The sequence below is a fragment of the Lynx canadensis genome, chromosome E3 (genome assembly GCF_007474595.2).
Source record: "Lynx canadensis isolate LIC74 chromosome E3, mLynCan4.pri.v2, whole genome shotgun sequence".
Classification (NCBI taxonomy): domain Eukaryota; kingdom Metazoa; phylum Chordata; class Mammalia; order Carnivora; family Felidae; genus Lynx; species Lynx canadensis.
This window is the reverse complement of record NC_044318.1, coordinates 33,915,143-33,932,193: the sequence shown is the minus strand read 5'-3', so window position 1 is coordinate 33,932,193 and position 17,051 is coordinate 33,915,143. Positions and strand designations below refer to the sequence as shown.

General features: G+C 40.6%; 1 protein-coding gene across 2 annotated transcripts in view; it reads right to left on the bottom strand.

Moving 5' to 3' along the window:
* The window catches only part of LOC115503683 (NXPE family member 3-like), a 67,993-nt gene that overhangs the window by 50,364 nt on the left and 578 nt on the right, over positions 1-17,051 (bottom strand). For both annotated transcript variants that reach the window (XM_032591529.1, XM_030299985.1), the window contains exon 2: positions 2,900-3,067. The gene's annotated coding sequence lies outside the window, so the exon portion shown is untranslated. The remainder of the gene's footprint in view (positions 1-2,899; positions 3,068-17,051) is intronic.

Genomic DNA, 17,051 nt, shown 5'->3' with positions numbered 1-17,051 from the left:
AAGTAAAAATTTACTTGATCTTGCATTGGAAAGGACTTTTTATTGTAGTACAAAATACATAACATGAAGTTCATCATTTTAACATTTTAAAGTGTACAATTCAGTGACATTAAGTACATTCACAATATTGTGCAACCATTCCCACTACTTCCAGATCTTTTAATCACGCCAAAGAAAACCCCATATCCATTAAGCATTCACTCCCCATTCCCCCCTCCTTCCCTCTGGCAACCACTAACTTTCTGTCTGTATGGATTTGCCCATTCTACACACTTCATATAAATAGAAACATATGATAAGTAGCCTTTTGTTTTTGGCTTCTTTCATTTCCAAACTCATTCATGTTTCAGCGTGAATCAGGACTTCATCACTTTTAACAGCTGAATGATATTCCGTTGTATATAGATATATTAGTTTTTGTTTGTCATTCATCAGTTGATGGACATTTGAGTTGTTTCCACCTTTCAGCTATTGTGGATAGTACTGCTACAACCATTTGTGTACGTTTTTCTGTGGTAGACATATGTTTTCAATTCTCTTGATTTATGGATTTTAGGAGTGATTTCCCTTTCTGCAAAAAGGCCATTGGGATTTTTATAAGGATTGCACTGAACCTGTAGATCACTTTGCAGTATGATAGACAGTATGGCCATCTTAACCATATTAAGTCTTTTAACAACCCATGAATATGGATGTCTTTCCATTTATTTAGATCTTCTTTAATTTCTTTCAGCAATTTTTTTTTTGTAATTTTCCTTATACAAGTCTCACACCTCCTTGGTTAACTTTATTTCTAAGTATATTATTCTTTTTATGTATTATAAATGGTATTGCTATTAATGTCCTTTTTAGATTAATTGCTAATGAATATAAATACAACTGATTTTTGTGTGTCGATTTTGTGTCCTGCAACTTTGCTGAATTGGTTTATTAGCTCTAATAGTGTTTTCATGGATTCTTTGGGATTTTATAAATACACACACACACACATACACACACACACACACACACACATATATATACAGAGAGAGAGAAAAATATATATACACACACACATAACCATATTATCTGCAAATAAATATAGTTTTATTTCATTTACAATTTAGATGTGTTTTATTTTTCTTGCCTAGTTGCTCTGGCTAGAACTTCTAATTCAACGCTGAATAGACGTGGTAAAAGCAGGCATCCTTTTCTTGTTATCATGAAAGTGTTGGATTTTGTCAAATGCTTTTTTTGCATCAATTGAGATCATCATGTGGGAATTTTTTTTTCCTTCTTTCTCCTATTGTGGTGTATTACAGTGATTGATTTTTGTAAGTTGAACCATCTTTGCATTCCTGGGTTAAATCCCACTTTATCACAGTATATAATCCTTTCAATATGTTGCTGGATTTAGTTCACTAATACTTTGTTGAAGATTTTTGCATCTATGTTCATAAAGAATATTGGTTTGCAGTTTTCTTTCCTTGCAATGTATTCTTATAGCTTTGTTATAAGGATAATGCTGGACTAACAGAATAAATTAGGAAGTGTTTCTTCCTCTCCTATTTTTTGAAGGAGGTTGAGAAGAATTGGTATTCATACTTCTTTTTTTTTTTTTTAATTTTTTTAACGTTTATTTATTTTTGAGACAGAGAGAGACAGAGCATGAACAGGGGAGGGTCAGAGAGAGGGAGACACAGAATCTGAAACAGGCTCTGGGCTCCGAGCTGTCAGCACAGAGCCTGACGCAGGGCTCGAACTCACGGACTGCGAGATCATGATCTGAGCCCAAGTCGGCCGCCTAACCGACTGAGCCACCCAGGCGCCCTGGTATTCATACTTCTTTAAATGTTTGGTAGAATTTTTCACTGGATAATACCAGTAAAGCCCTCTGGTCCTGGACTTTTCCTTTTGTGAAAGTCTTTGATTACTGATTCAATCTCCTAACTTGTTATAGGTCTATTCAGATTTTTTATTTCCTCTTGAATCAGTTTTGGTACATTGTGTGTTTCTAAGAATTTGTCCATTTCATCTAGATTATTTAATTTGTTGGCAACTATTCAGAATATTCTTACAATCTTTTTCTTTTTCCTGTAAGGTCAATAGTAATGTTATCTGAAACTCATTTCTGATTTTATTTGAGTCTTGTTTCATAGTCAGTTGGGCTAAAAATTTGTTGATTTTGTTGATCTTTTTAAGGAACCAACTTTTGGTTTAATGGATTTTCCCTATTATTTTGAATTCTCTACTACTTTATTTTGTATTCTCTATCTCCACTCTAATGTTTATTATATCCTTCCTTCTGTTCTCTTTAGGTTTAGTTTGCTCTTTTTCTAGTGTGTGTGTGTGGGGGGTGGTTGGGGGGGTACTTTCTAAGCCTGACACTGAAGGGCAAAATCATAAAACACTTGAAAGTTTAATAACAAGAAAAAAAACTTAACTTGTACGTCAAAAAACACAGGAATTGGGGCGCCTGGGTGGCTCAGTCGGTTAAGTTTCCGACTTCGGCTCAGGTCATGATCTCGTGGTTTGCGAGTTCAAGCCCCACATCAGGCTCTGTGCTGATAGCCTGGAACCTGGAACCTGCTTCAGATTCTGTGTCTCCCTCTCTCTCTGCCCCTTCCCTGCTCATGCTCTGTCTCACTCTGTCTCTCAAAAATAAATAAATGTTTAAAAAAATTAAAAAAAACCACAGGAATAAAAGACAAAAAGCAAACTGAAAAAAACATCTGAAACCCGAGTCAGACAAAGGTTAACATTCTAACAGCTCCTACAAACAGTAAAATGAACATCTTAGCAGAAAAGTGAGCAATAGACAGGCTTAAGAAAAAGAGTAAAAGAAAAATCATCCTAATGGTTACTAAACATATAATTAAACCCTCAATCATAATTGTAAAAGAAATTAAAATAGGGGCACCTGAGTCTCAATCAGTTAAGCGTTCAACTCCTGGTTTTGGTTCAGGTCACGATCTCACAGTTCATGGGATGGAGGCCCACATCAGGCGCTTTGGTGACAGCATGGAATCTGCTTGGGATTCTCTCTCCTCTCTCTCTCTATGCTCCTACCCCTACTCCGTCTCTGTCTCTGAAAATAAATAAACATTTAAAAAATTTTTAAAGGATATTAAAAAAAAGACATAATATTTTTCTGTTTTTTTATTGAAGTGAAATTCACATAACACAAAATTAATCATTTTAAAGTGAGCAATTCAGTGGCATTTAGTACTTTCACAGTGTTATGTAACTACCACATCCATCTAGTTCCAAAACATTTTCTTCACCCCAAAAGGAAAGCTAGTGCCCATTAAGCAGTTACTCCTCACCCCCCTCCTCCCAGCTGCTAGCACCATCAATATATATATTTTTCCACCAAAGAGAAAATAAAGCAGTGATAACTCACATATCGGTATATCAGAATCACCTGGGAAGCCTCAAAAATTCCAATGCTGAAGGTCACATCCCAGACCAATTAAATCAGAATATTTGGGAGTGGGACCAGGGTATCAGTATTTTTTAAGGTTCCCCACATGATTCCTATGTATAGTCAAAGTTGAGAATCACTAATTTAAAAGGGGGATAATATCTAACATTAATTCAAGTGAGAGTATATCCTAGTATAGGGTGCTGTGTAATTTGTGCAACTTTTTGAAAGAGCTGTCTGGCAGTAATAATAGCTCACATTTATTGAGTTCTTATCATGTTCCAGACACTAGGCTAAGTGTGTTATTAGTTCTTTCAATCCTCACAGCTGCCCATGAAGCAGTATGCTATCACCTTCATTTTATAGATGCAGAAAACAGAGTTACAGAGGGACTAAATGATATAACTAAATTACAGAGCATATAAGTGTTTTTAATACATGCTTTTGCCACTACTCTACACTGTGGACTGCCATCCTTTAAAATGCTCCTTCTAGAAAGTTATCCTATCTAGAAAGTGCATATCCTGGATATGCCAAGAATTTTCAGTCCATACTGTTTAAACATGAAAATTGAAAACAATTTAAATAACCAGGTGTACAATAGGAAATTATTAAATTACATAAATTAAATGACTGAATATTAGGTAGTTTTATTTTTTTATTCTATTCTATTCTACTCTATTTTATTATTTTAGTAAGCTTCATGCCCAGCATGGAGCCCAAACTCATGACCCTGAGATCAAGACCTGAGCTGAGATCAAGAGTCAGACAGCCAACCAACTAAGCCACCCAGGTACCCCCTAGGTAGCTCTTTTAAATGGGTAGTTGAATGTATGTATGTACGTAGTTGAATTATCGGTAGGCCAAAAAATCAAATAGTATGCACAATCTCTCTCTCTCTCCCTCTGTCTCCCTCTCTCTCTGTCTCCCTCTCTCTCTCTATATATATATACGTATATATACGTGGAGCCTGCTTTGGATTCTCTCTCTCCCTCTGCCCCTCTCCCTGACTTGTTCTCTTTCTCTCTCTCTAAAAAATAAAATAAGTTTAAAGGGGTCTCATCCCAAGCACTTCCCAACCCTCAGCTACTCGCCCTTTGCTTCTCTCTTCCTTTCATTTCCTACCCCCCCCCCCCCAGGCTCTCCTCCTCTCCATTCCTTCTCCTTCGATCTCCTTTCCCTTCTACCCTTTACCACTCTGGGCCCTCAGTGCATTTGGAGGCAGGAAGTTCAAAGACAGAAGCAGGAATTGTGCAGGAGTGCATGGCTGCCTGCCTGGTGGGGGCAAAAAGGGGCATGGGAGGTGGTGAACGGGGTCCCCACCAAGAACAACTCTTGGCTGTTTGCACCACGTACACACTTGGTTGGGAGGAAATGAAATAAAGCACAAGGAAACAAAAATGAAAGCAACAGGCACAGAATTTGTGGCAGGGTTTTCCAAATAAAGAGGCAAGAGGGAATCTGTGTCCATGTTTACAATTTTTTTTTTAAGTTTATTTAGAGAGGGGGAGAGAGAGAGAGAAAGAGAGAGACAGAGAGAGAGAGAGAGAGAGAGAGAGATTGAGCATGAGCAGGGAAGGGGCAGAGAGAGAGGGAAAGAGAGAGAATCCTAAGCCGGTTCTGACAGGGTCTGACAGGGGTTAGATCCCATGACCCTGCAATCGTGACCTGAGCTGAAATCAAGAGTTGGATGCTTAACTGACTGAGCCATGCAGGCACCCCTCATGTTTATAAAATTTTTTTTTTACTTAAAAAAATCCTTATTACAATAAAGTGACATTAGACATTTTATGATTTTTAGAAATATAGCCACAAATCTGTAAATGTAAATCTGTCCTTAAGCCATTCCGTGTCACTTTTTTTTTATAATTTAACTTTATTTTTTATTTTTTAAGATTTACATCCAAATTAGTTAGTATATAGTGAAGCAGTGATTTCATGTTTATAATTTTTTAACTCAAGGAAACAAAGCGGGTCTGAGATATGGATTGTGAGAAAGTGGAAGTCTCCCTCCCTCCTGCCAGAGTCTTGAGCAGCCTGTCAGAGTAATTCAGGGCTATGCCCCCAACCAGCCCCAGGACCTCTCCCAGTCGTGACTGGCAGGACCAACTACAACATGTGGGGGCCCTGTACAAAATGAAAATGTGGGGCCCTTTGTTCAAAAATTATTACAAATTTCAAGATGGGGACAGCACAGCATTAAACCCAGCACAGGCCCTTCTGAGCACGGGACCTTGTGTGACTGTACAGTTTGAGCACCCATGAAGTCAGCTCTGATGAAAAGCAATAGTAATATGGACAGGACTGACAACACACAGGAACCGACCCAGGCAGTAGAGTAAATGACAGTCACAAAGGAAATTAGGTAGTCGGGGTCCCACAGTGGGGTCTGTGAACTATCTGAAGTATTTAAAATACTTAGTAGAAGGGCACTTGGGTGGCTCAGTCGGTTAAGCAACTGATTTTGGCTCAGGTCATGATCTCATGGTTTGTGAGTTTGAGCCCCACGTCAGGCTCTGTGCTGACAGCTCGGAGCCTGGAGCCTGCTTCAGATTCTGTGTCTACCTCTCTCTCTGCCCTCCCCTTTTGCACTCCGTCTCTCTCTCTCTCTCTCTCAAAAAATAAATAAACATTAAAAAAAATTTTAATAAAATACTTAGTAGAAATGGATGTTGAAGGTATCCAATGATACTGGAAATAGAAATGAAAAATTTTAATAAATTTGAAACAAAAATGGGGGAAAGGTTACAACATATTATAATGTTGTAAAAAGAGACTAAAAATAGGGTGTCTCAGTCCTGGCTGCTGTACCAAAGTACCATAGCCTGGGTGGCTCAGATACAACAGAAATTTAGTTCTGGAGCCTGGAAGTCCAAGATCGGAGTGCCAGGATGGTCAGGTTCTGGTGAAAGCCCTCTTTTGACTTGAGACTGCTGACTTCTAGTTTTATCCTCATGTGGTAGAGAAAAGAGACAAGAAGGAAGCTCTCCCCAGTCTCTTCTTATTGTGGCCTTAATCCCACTCACAGGACTCCACCCTCAGGACCTCATCACCTCCCAAAGGCCCCACCTACTACCATCACATTTGGGGTTAGGATTGCAACATATAAAAGGGAGTGAGGGGAGACATTTAGTCCATAACAAAGGGGGTCATTGGTGATGAAAACGTTAAAGAATCATGAAATAATATTAACTCATACCTTCATTAGAATCTAATCAACTTGGGAAGAGTTTTCAAGGGAAAAGTCAGAATCAGAAAGGACTCTCTCCCATGTCCAACCCAGGAAAGTTCTCCTTGATGGGCCCAACCCCCTCTGTCCCTGAGATGATTCAGAACTTGGTTGAACCCCATGATCTAGCATACACCCCTCTGGGTTCATATTACCATCCCACCTCCATCTTAGCCCCTTTCTGGTCTCCCACCCTTCCTCTCTTTGGAGTATCTGCCAAGACTTGCCCAGGCCTTTATTCTTTCTGCAGTGGCTACATTGTCATTTATTTGAGGAGAGAAAAGAAAGGGTCACCAAATTTGGCTTCCTTACCTCTCATGGGTGGTTTTATGGTAAGGGAGGTGGGGATGATGGAGAGGGAGGGGTAATTGGGAAAGAGATGATACTGGATTTGTGGACCTGAATTTTATTTGATTTTGTTTTGCCCAATTTTGAGAAAATAAAGCCCCAGTTTATGAACATAATCTTAGTTTGCAAGGCAAGGGGCTAAATTCTAATGACAGCCCTGAGCTGAGGTTTGAGGGACTGAATAGAGAATGAGGATGAGCTGATATTTTCAAATACAAGTAATACAGGGCTGTAACTCCACAAATGCAAGAAATTGTTGTTTAACAAGTCCACAGTGGTGCCAACTGGACTCCCATCCATTCAGGCCCTATAGGATCATGTGCACCAGGAGCTCTGGGAATTTACACATCTCCATCTTACCATCAGGATCGTTTAAATACAGATGCTTGCCCCAATCACACTCACCTCTAATGAAGGCAGGAGAGCCCCTCCTTACTCTAGCTCCCAGTCGGCTTGGTCACTTGCTGCTGACTGGCTGGCCCTGGGCCTTGGCTTTCCAGCTCACTGTGCCATGCCTCTGAGGCCACATTTGCCCACCCTCACCTGCCACATTCCCAGCTCCACTGCCTTGACCTGGAAGGGACTCAAGCTCATAACTGCTCAGGGCCTTTCAGATCCTACCGCAAGTTGCTCCTGTTATCTGCCAACAACCCTCCTCCCTCATTTCTAAACAATGTCAGCTCCTGGCTCAGTGTCACTCTCTCCAATTCCCTATCTGTCTTAACACTCAGCAATTTCAAAATCCATGTGGGTGAATCTTTCAACACCACAGCCTTTCACTTCCGTGAGCTGCTCTCCACCGACGATGCTGTCATCCACCTTCCTTAGTCACTCTTTGTGGGATGACCATTTCACACCTGGGCCTGTGTCCTCAAACTCCAAATACATCATCTCCCCCTCTCTCCTAGGCAATGGCTGTAGTCCCCAATTCTGAAAATATTTCAGACTCCCCCACCCGCATTTCTATCCAGCTAGTATCAGCATCTGTGTCCATATAACCAGCCTGCCCATCAGTTGCCATGAATGAACCGTCCATATTCTTATCTAAAGACCATCCTTCACTAGACCCCATCCTCCCTCAATTTCACAAGGCTATTGCCCCAGAAATTTTCTTTGCTCTCTCCTACATCCCCCCCCCCCCCGCTTCTGAGTTATTCCTAACAGCATAGAACTCTGCTTTTATTCTCTCAATTTGACAAAACCTTCCCTTGACCCCGTTGATCACCAAGGTCTGTTCTGATCACTGATTAATCCAGTGATTAATCCACAGATTAATCCTTCTACCAGCTACTGCCCCTTTTCTTTGATTCCTTTGCAGTAAAACTCTTAAAAGTATATGACTTTACTCAATGCAATTGATGTCTCCACTCCCATTCTCTTAATCTTATATCAGACTCTGTTCTGACCATTCCACTGAAACTGTCCTTCTTGAAATTATCAATGATCTTCATAGCACATAATCCAACAATCAATCACCTACTGATGGTTCTCAGCACCTATCAGCAGTGTCTGCACCAGCCTGTCACTCACTCCCCCCTGATATATACTCTTCACTTGTTTTCCAGGACACCTCACTTTCCTGGTTTCCTCTAACCTAACAATTGGTAAATTGTTCCTTCCCAGACTCCTTCACTGATTCCTCCTCTTCTCACAATCTCTTGATGTTGGCATGCCCCAGGGATCAGACTTTGATTCTCTTCTCTATTTACATTCACTCCCTTGTTTAGCTTATCCAATATCATGGCCATCTATTAACCAATAGCTCCCAAATTTATATTTCTAGCACAGAACTCCTTCCTGATTTCCAGACTCTTCTATCTGCCTACTCAAAATCTCCACTTGGATACATACCAGATAGATATGGGCAAAAATGAACTGATTCCACCACCAACTGCCCTCTAAATTAACTACTCTATCCTTATCTTTTCCCACTAAGTTGATAATGCCATCCTTACAGTGGCTCAGGCCAAACACCTTAAAATCATTCTTATTGCTTTATTTTTTCTCACATCCTACACTCAATGCTTCAGGAAATCCTATTGGTTTCACCTTCAAGATATATTTATAATCTGACTACCTCTCAATACCTCCACTACTACTACCCTAGTCAACGTCACCATAATCTCTTACTTAATTGGTCTTCTTGCTTCAGCACTTACTTTCCTATAGCCTTTTCTCAACAGAACATCCAGAATGATCCTTTTAATAGTAAGATCATGTCATTCTTCTGTTTAAACTCCCTGGTGAGTCCCTATTTCACTCAGCATGCATTCTCAACAGGAACAATATCATCTCCAAGGGGATGAAAGTTGTTTTTGGGGGAGCAGGGGGTGAAAAAATCTTGGATATTATAATGGTTTCTAGCCCTCCAAAGGGCCACAGTACATAGATAAATAGAAGCTATATCTATGGTATTAAAATTTCATGAGAGGGTAGCAATTAGGAAAATAAAAATCTAAAAAGTCTCCTACAGGGCATAATAATGGGGGGGGGGGAAGTTGACAACAACTCAGAAGAAAAACCAAATTCCTATATAGCTATACATGTTCTGGCCTCCATTACCTCCCTGAACTTGTCTCCTACTACTCCTACTACTCTCCACTTGATCATTTAGTTTCAACCACATTGGCTTCTTTGCTAATTCTCAAGTATATCAGATAAGCGCATTCATATGCACACACACTGAGCCTTTGTATTCGTTACCTCTTCCATGGATACTCTTTCCCATTTCCTCCAGGCTGACTGCCTCACCTCCTTCCAGTCTTTGCCGGAGTCTTCTCAATGTCTCCTCAGTGAAACCTACCAGGACCACCCTATTTAATAGAGCAGCAGGTCCCCTCTTACCTCCACACTCTGGATCCCATTTACCCTGATGATTTTTTTCCTATACCACTTATCATCTTCTAACACGCTACTTAATTTTCCTTTTATATGTATTGCTTATTTTCTGTCTCCATCTACTAGAGTATCAGCTCCATGACGATAGACAGCTTTGTTCTACCCACAACCTCTAGAACAATGTCTAGTAGTAGCTCTGTAATGAATGAATTAATCCTTTCTAGCCTTAGGGGAAAAACTTACGTCCTAAAAGTAATTATAAATTCAGTTGAGGGTAAATCTATAACTGGAAAAAAAGTATGAAGCCAGGGCTGAGGATGTGACTCATGACCACATTATTAATTCTGTCTGGGACCCCCTCCTTAAGGCCATAAAAATAACAAGAAATTGAAGCATGTTAAAGCTGTCGGGAGCCTAGCCCAGGCTGAGAGGGACTTTTTGCCTGGGCTTCACATTCATGAAAGCCTCAAATGTAGGTTTTGAACATTCCTTCTAAAGGGTGTTGGTTATATATTCAGTCAGAGACATGCCCACAAGAAAGGAAGGAGACTTTCAGATTACAACTTAACTGGTGTCTTATAGCATTCTGCTTCTCAGATTAACTTTGTAAACCTGGCAATTGCATGACTGTCAAAATCATAAAGCTTTGTAATATCTCTGTGTTAAAAGCTTTCATTTGTCAAGTGCAACCGTTTCAGTCATAGCACAATTTTGGAACCCTGTTTTTGCTTCTTTTTGTTTTTTTCACATACTACTAAATTTGAGAAACAAAGTGGCTTGAGCCTGTGTATTATTAGATGGGCTTTGTTGTCTCTTGGCCACAGAAAGCCAAGGAAGTGGACTCTCCAACTTTATATGGGCTCCCAGCACTCATAGGCTGTAGTGCTCCAGACATTCAAGTGTCTCCTCCCCTTCTGGCTCACCAGTGCTTCCTCAAGATATCTACTTACAAAGCACATTCCTTCCCCTTTGCTCAGTTATCCCATAAGACTCCTGGGTGGAGACAAGGGAAAGCCAGTGGGAAAGGATTACCCACAACTGCAGTCCCAGGTATGAATGCTGCCACAGAGACCATCACAGCAAAGGGGCACCCACCCTCTTTGGCTTTTGTGGATGTGATGGTTCACTTTATGTGTCAACTTGCCTAGGCATCGGTTTGGTCAAACATCAGTCTAGATGTTGCTGTTGAAGGAAATTATAGTATGTCACCCCAAAATATGTCTCTGTGACATAAAAATTATTATGAGCTAAAGGTACATAAAACAGCAGGTACAAGAAAGGCACTCTGACTCTCCCCCTTTTCTTCTTGGAAACAGATGGTAAGACCCTTAGATGTCCTCCCTGTATCAGAGGGCAAGTAACATTCTTAATTATCAAGGACAGGAAATTGTGACTAGAGAATTCTGTAAAACAGACATTATTAAAATAATTCTTCTTACCTTCCTTTACCACCCACACACAGTTTAGTTTTCCACAACTGTCTTCCTTTGTTCAACCTAGTATAAAAGGTTTTGTCACTTCTTTCAGTCTCTGTTTCCTTATGAAGGCTTCCGAATCATGTAAAACTTGCATTAAATAAATGTGTATTTTCTCCTGTCTTATGTCAATTTAATCATCAGACCCAGCCAAAGACCCTAGGAGGGCAAAGGTAAAAATCTGCCTCCCCTACACTGTGAAAGCATTTTTTAAGATATGATGAATATTTAATTTTGAACAAAACAGATTAACTGCCACCATGCGGGTGGGCCTTAACCAATCAATTGAAGACCTTATAAGAAAAGATCAAGCTTTTTCAGAAAAGAAGGAATTCTCCAGAATTCCTGTAATAACATAAAACCCCCGAGTTCTAGCCTTGTGTCCTGCAGGTTTCAGACTCAAGGTGCAACATCAACTCTTCCTGCTGGCCCACCCTACAGATTTCCTACTTGCCAGTGTGATTTGCTTGAGATTCCTTAAAATAAATCTCTCTCTCTACAGAGAGAAGGGGAAGGGATTTTAAGAAATAAAATATTTTAAAATATGTTATGTATTATATATAACCATCAACAGACTTCCAAACCCCAACTTTATTCTTCCTGGATCTTAACCCTGGCACATCCATTCAACCAGCACTTTTTAAAGACTGCAGGGTAATAGTCATATGCTTTGGGAATAACATGTTGACCTGACCCAATGCTGCTCAGCTTGTAAGTGAGCTAGGCAGGTAAACAAAGACTAGCAGTGAAGTGTAGTAAGCATTAGACTAGAAATAGGAGCCACTTAGATCCTGGTGGGATAAAGTATGTGTGTTGGGAGGGGTCCAGTGGGGGGTAAATAAAGGAACATGTGGTTTCCAGGCAGAGAGAGGAAGGTCTGAGATTATTTGGAAACAGCTGGGTATAAACATTTTACATCTCAGGATTTGTTCCCTCCTTTCCAAAAGAAGAAAGTACCATGGAAGGGTACAGAGCAGAATTAAGAGACCGTGAGGCAAAAAAAAAAAAAAAAAAGTCTCTAAAACCAGAAGGAAGTGGGGCGCCTGGGTGGCTCAGTCAGTTAAGCATCCAACTTCAGCTCAGGTCATGATCTCACGGTTCGCGAGTTCAAGCCTCACATCAGGTTCTGTGCTGACAGCTTGGAGCCTGGAGCCTGCTTCAGATTCTGTGTCTCCCCCTCTCTCTCTACCCCTCCCCCACTCATGCTCTGTCTCTCTCTGTCTCAAAAATAAATAAACATTAAAAAAAATGAAAAAAAATTATAAAACCAGAAGGAAGTGCTAGAAGTGACTAGGACAATATACCAAAAACAAATTATTCAATTTGCAGGTTAGCAATGTGGTAGGTGCTGAGGTAAACACTGGAATTTCAAAGGTATACCAGGTGCTTATCTTCAAAGAACTCAGTCTAAGACAAGCTAGATGAGCACTCACCAGAATATTCTACCCCCAGGTATGTAGATACCCACATGGTTCACTCCCTTGGGTTTCTGCTCAGTTTTCTCCTCATGAGAGGCCAGTCCTGCCCACCTGGTGTAAAACAGCACACCCATCACCACCCTGACCTTCTCTATCTTCTCACTCAACTTTGTTTTGTAACTTTTTATTCAAATATATATACATGAAAAGTTCACATATCGTAAGTGTACAGCTCACCAATTTTTCACAAACTGAACACACACAGGACACTAACATCCAGACCAAGAAATACTATTACCAGCTACTGGAAGCATCCCTCTTGTCCAATCTCAACCCTTCCCCCATGGATAACTACCATCCTGATTTCTACAACATAGATTGCTTTGCCTGTTTTGGTACTTTACATAAATGAAATCACACAGAATTTACTCTTTTGTGATTCGTTTATTTCACTAGATATCAAGTTTGTGCAATTCATTTATGTTGTTGTGTATGGTTTAGTTCATTCCTTCTCATTGATCAATAGTGCTCCATTATGTGAATGTGACACAATCTACTTCTGTCTTTGGGCAGATATATGCACACATTTTCTGTTGGGTATATACCTTGGGGTAAAATTGTGGGGTCATAAGACCTATTTTTTTTTTTTAAAGTTTGTATCTTTATTTTTTTTTTATTTTTTTATTTTTTATTTAAAAAAATTTTTTTTTCCAACGTTTATTTATTTTTGGGACAGAGAGAGACAGAGCATGAACGGGGGAGGGGCAGAGAGAGAGGGAGACACAGAATCGGAAACAGGCTCCAGGCTCTGAGCCATCAGCCCAGAGCCTGACGCGGGGCTCGAACTCACGGACCACGAGATCGTGACCTGGTTGAAGTCGGACGCCTAACCGACTGCGCCACCCAGGCGCCCCTGTATCTTTATTTTGAGAGAGAAGGAGACAACACAAACAGGGAGAGGCAGACAGAGAGGCAGAGAGAGCATCTCAAGCAGGCTCTGTGCTGTCAGCATGGAGCCTCATGTGGGGCACGATCTCATGAATGGTGATCGTGACCTGAGCCAAAACCAAGAGTTGGACACTTAATTGACTGAGCCAAATCAGGTCAGGTGCCGTGACCTACTTTATTTTTTTACGATTTTTAAAACTATCAAATCTTTCATGTATTAAAAAGTGTGTATGGGGGCACCTGGGTGACTCAGTTGGTTGAGCGGCCAACTTTGGCTCAGGTCACGATCTTTTTTTTTTTTTTTTTTTTTTTTAACGTTTATTTTTTGAGACAGAGAGAGACAGAGCATGAACGGGGGAGAGGCAGAGAGAGAGGGAGACACAGAATCAGAAGCAGGCTCCAGGCTCTGAGCCATCAGCCCAGAGCCTGACGCGGGGCTCGAACTCACGGACCGTGAGATTGTGACCTGGGCTGAAGATGGATGCTTAACCGACTGAGCCACCCAGGCACCCCGGCTCAGGTCATGATCTTATGGTTTGCAGGTTCGGGGCCTGGCATCGGGCTCTGTGCTAACAGCTCAGAGCCTGGAGTCCACTTTGGATTCTGTATCTTCCTCTCTCTCTGCCCGTCCCCAACTTGTGCTCTCTCAAAAATAAACATTAAAAATTTTTAAAAAGTGTGCATATATGTACACACACACACACACACACACACACACACAGAGGACACAGAAACAGAGACTTAGAACCTAAGAAATAGAATATTACCGCCATAGTCCATTCTGGTTGCTATAGAGCTGAATATACAGAACTGGGTGGTTTATAAGCAACAACATTTATTTCTCACAGTTCTAGAGACTAGGAATCCAAGATCAAGGCACTAGCAGATCCTACAGTCTGGTGGAGGCCTGCTTCCTGCTTCATAGACTGCCATCTGTGCTGTGTGCTCACATAGCAAAAGGGGGGAGGGGTCTCTGGGGTATATCTTAAAAGGGCATTAATCCCATTCAAGAGGGTACCACTCTCATGACATAAGCACTTCCCAATATCCCTACCTCCAAATATCATCAAAATGGGATCAGGGTCAATATATTAATTTGGGGATCAATATATGAATTTGAAACCTTTTGTGTCTCTTTCTATCCCATCCCCTTCTCTATTCCAGAAGTAACCATTATTCCGGTTTTAAAAATCATTCCCTTGAGGGGTGCCTGGGTGGCTCAGCTGATTAAGCATCCGACTTTGGCTCAGGTCATGATCTCATGGTTCATGGGTTCGAGCCCCACATCAAGCTCTGTGCTAACAGCTCAGAACCTGGAGCCTGCTTCGTGGATTCTGTCTCCCTCCCTCTCTCTATCTGCCCCTTCCCTGCTCATACTCTATTTCTCTCTCTCAAAAATAAATAAAACATTAAAAACATTTTTTTAAATAAAAATAAAAATCATTCCCTTGATCTTTATCATTTTGAGATAGGTGGCTAGATAATAGATAAATCCCTAAATAATACATTATTTTGTTTTTCATGTTTTTTGAACTGAATGGAAATGGAAGCCTGCTTTATTTTTCCTCATAGCACTTCTTGATAACTTAACATCTTCTTACTCATTATCTGGCTCACCCTCTCCCTCACAGCTTCTTGAAAACAATACAAAATGTCTTTTTAATTTAATTTTTTAATGTTTATTTATTTTTGAGAGAAAGAGTACGAGCATAGGAGGGGTAGAGAAAGAGGGAGACACAGAATTTGAAGCAGGCTCCATCCAGGCTTGGAGCTGTCAGCACACAGCCCAAGGTGGGGCTTGAAGCCACAAACTGTGAGATCATGACCTGAGCCGAAGTCGGATGCCTGAGCCACCCAGGTGTCCCAAAAAAATCGTTTTTATTCACTGCCGTATCTCCAATTCCAAGAAGAGTGTCTAGTACACAGAAGGTGCTCAATAAACATTGGTTGAATGAAAGAACGAGAAACTTTGCTCTCTACATGGGTAGTACGATTTGTGAAAATGAAACAATTCTGATGATGGCTAATGAACATTGTTTTGCGAGGGGCTTCTCTGCATCAAGAAAAAGGAAAATAGGGAATTTCTGTGGTAAAGTTAAATGTAGCTTTAAAAAATAACAATAAACATAGTTGGCCAATGGAGTAATAGAAAAGCATCAGACTCAGTGTCAGCAAACTTAGACTGGAATCTGGCTCTGCCACTTGCCCACTTGGGTGCCTGTGAGCAGGGCTCAACCTCTCTTAAATTTGCACTTCCTCATCTGCAAAATAGAGACACTATTACGGGGTGGTTAATGAGAGGGAGAAGTAAGCGTATGGATGAAAATGCCCTGAACAGTAAGTTAAAGAAAATGACACTACGAAGTATTGTCAATATCTAAGGCCAAGGGAAGCCTTTGCAAATTAAGCATCTCCACATAACTTTGTCTCTCTACACCCTCCTCCCAATTTAAATTTTGTTATACATATTTTATTTTATTTTATTTTATTTTATTTTATTTTATTTTATTTTAGTGAGAGTAGGGGAGAGGGGCAGAGGGAGAATCTTAAGCAGGCTCCACATTCAGCACAGGGCTCAATTCCACAACCTTGGGATCCTGACCTGAGCTGAAATCAAGGGTTGGAAATTCAACTGAGCCACCAAGGCTCCTCTAAACATACCTCGTTTTAAATAAAATGCATCCATCTTCTCTAATTAACCTTCTCCTCAAGTAACAGTACTTAGTTTTTTTTTTATTGAGATGCAATTCACATACTCTAATATTCACCATTTTAAAGTGTACAAATCAGGGGCACCCGATCCAGCTCAGATCATGATCTCACAGTTCATGAGTTTGATCCCCACATCAGGCTCCGTGCTGACAGTGTGGATCCTGCTTGGGATTCTCTCTCTCTCTCTCTCTCTCTCTCTCTCTCTCTGTCCCTCCCCCACTTGCTCACTCTCTCAAAATAAATAAATATTTTAAAAAATAAAGTGCACAATTCAGTTTTATTACATTCAGACTGCGGAACCACCATCACTCTATCATTCCAGAACATTTCCATCACCAAGTAGCAGTCACCCCCCCCCCCCCCTTCTCTCCCCTCTGCCCCTGGCAACCTCTAATCTTCTTGTTTCTACGGATTTGCCTCGTCTAGACATTTCGCATAAACAGCAAAATACTCTATGTGGCCTCGTGTATCTGATTGCTTTCACTCAGGGTTCATGTTTCCAAAGTTTATCCATGCTGTAGGATTTACCAATACGTCATTCCTTTTTATGGCTGCATGAGAGTCCACTGCATGGATATGCCACATTTTATTTCTCTGTTGTTCAGTTTATGGATATTTGCGTGGTTTCCATCTTTAGGTTATTAAGAGTATTTGTGTGCAAGTTTTTGCGTGGACATGTT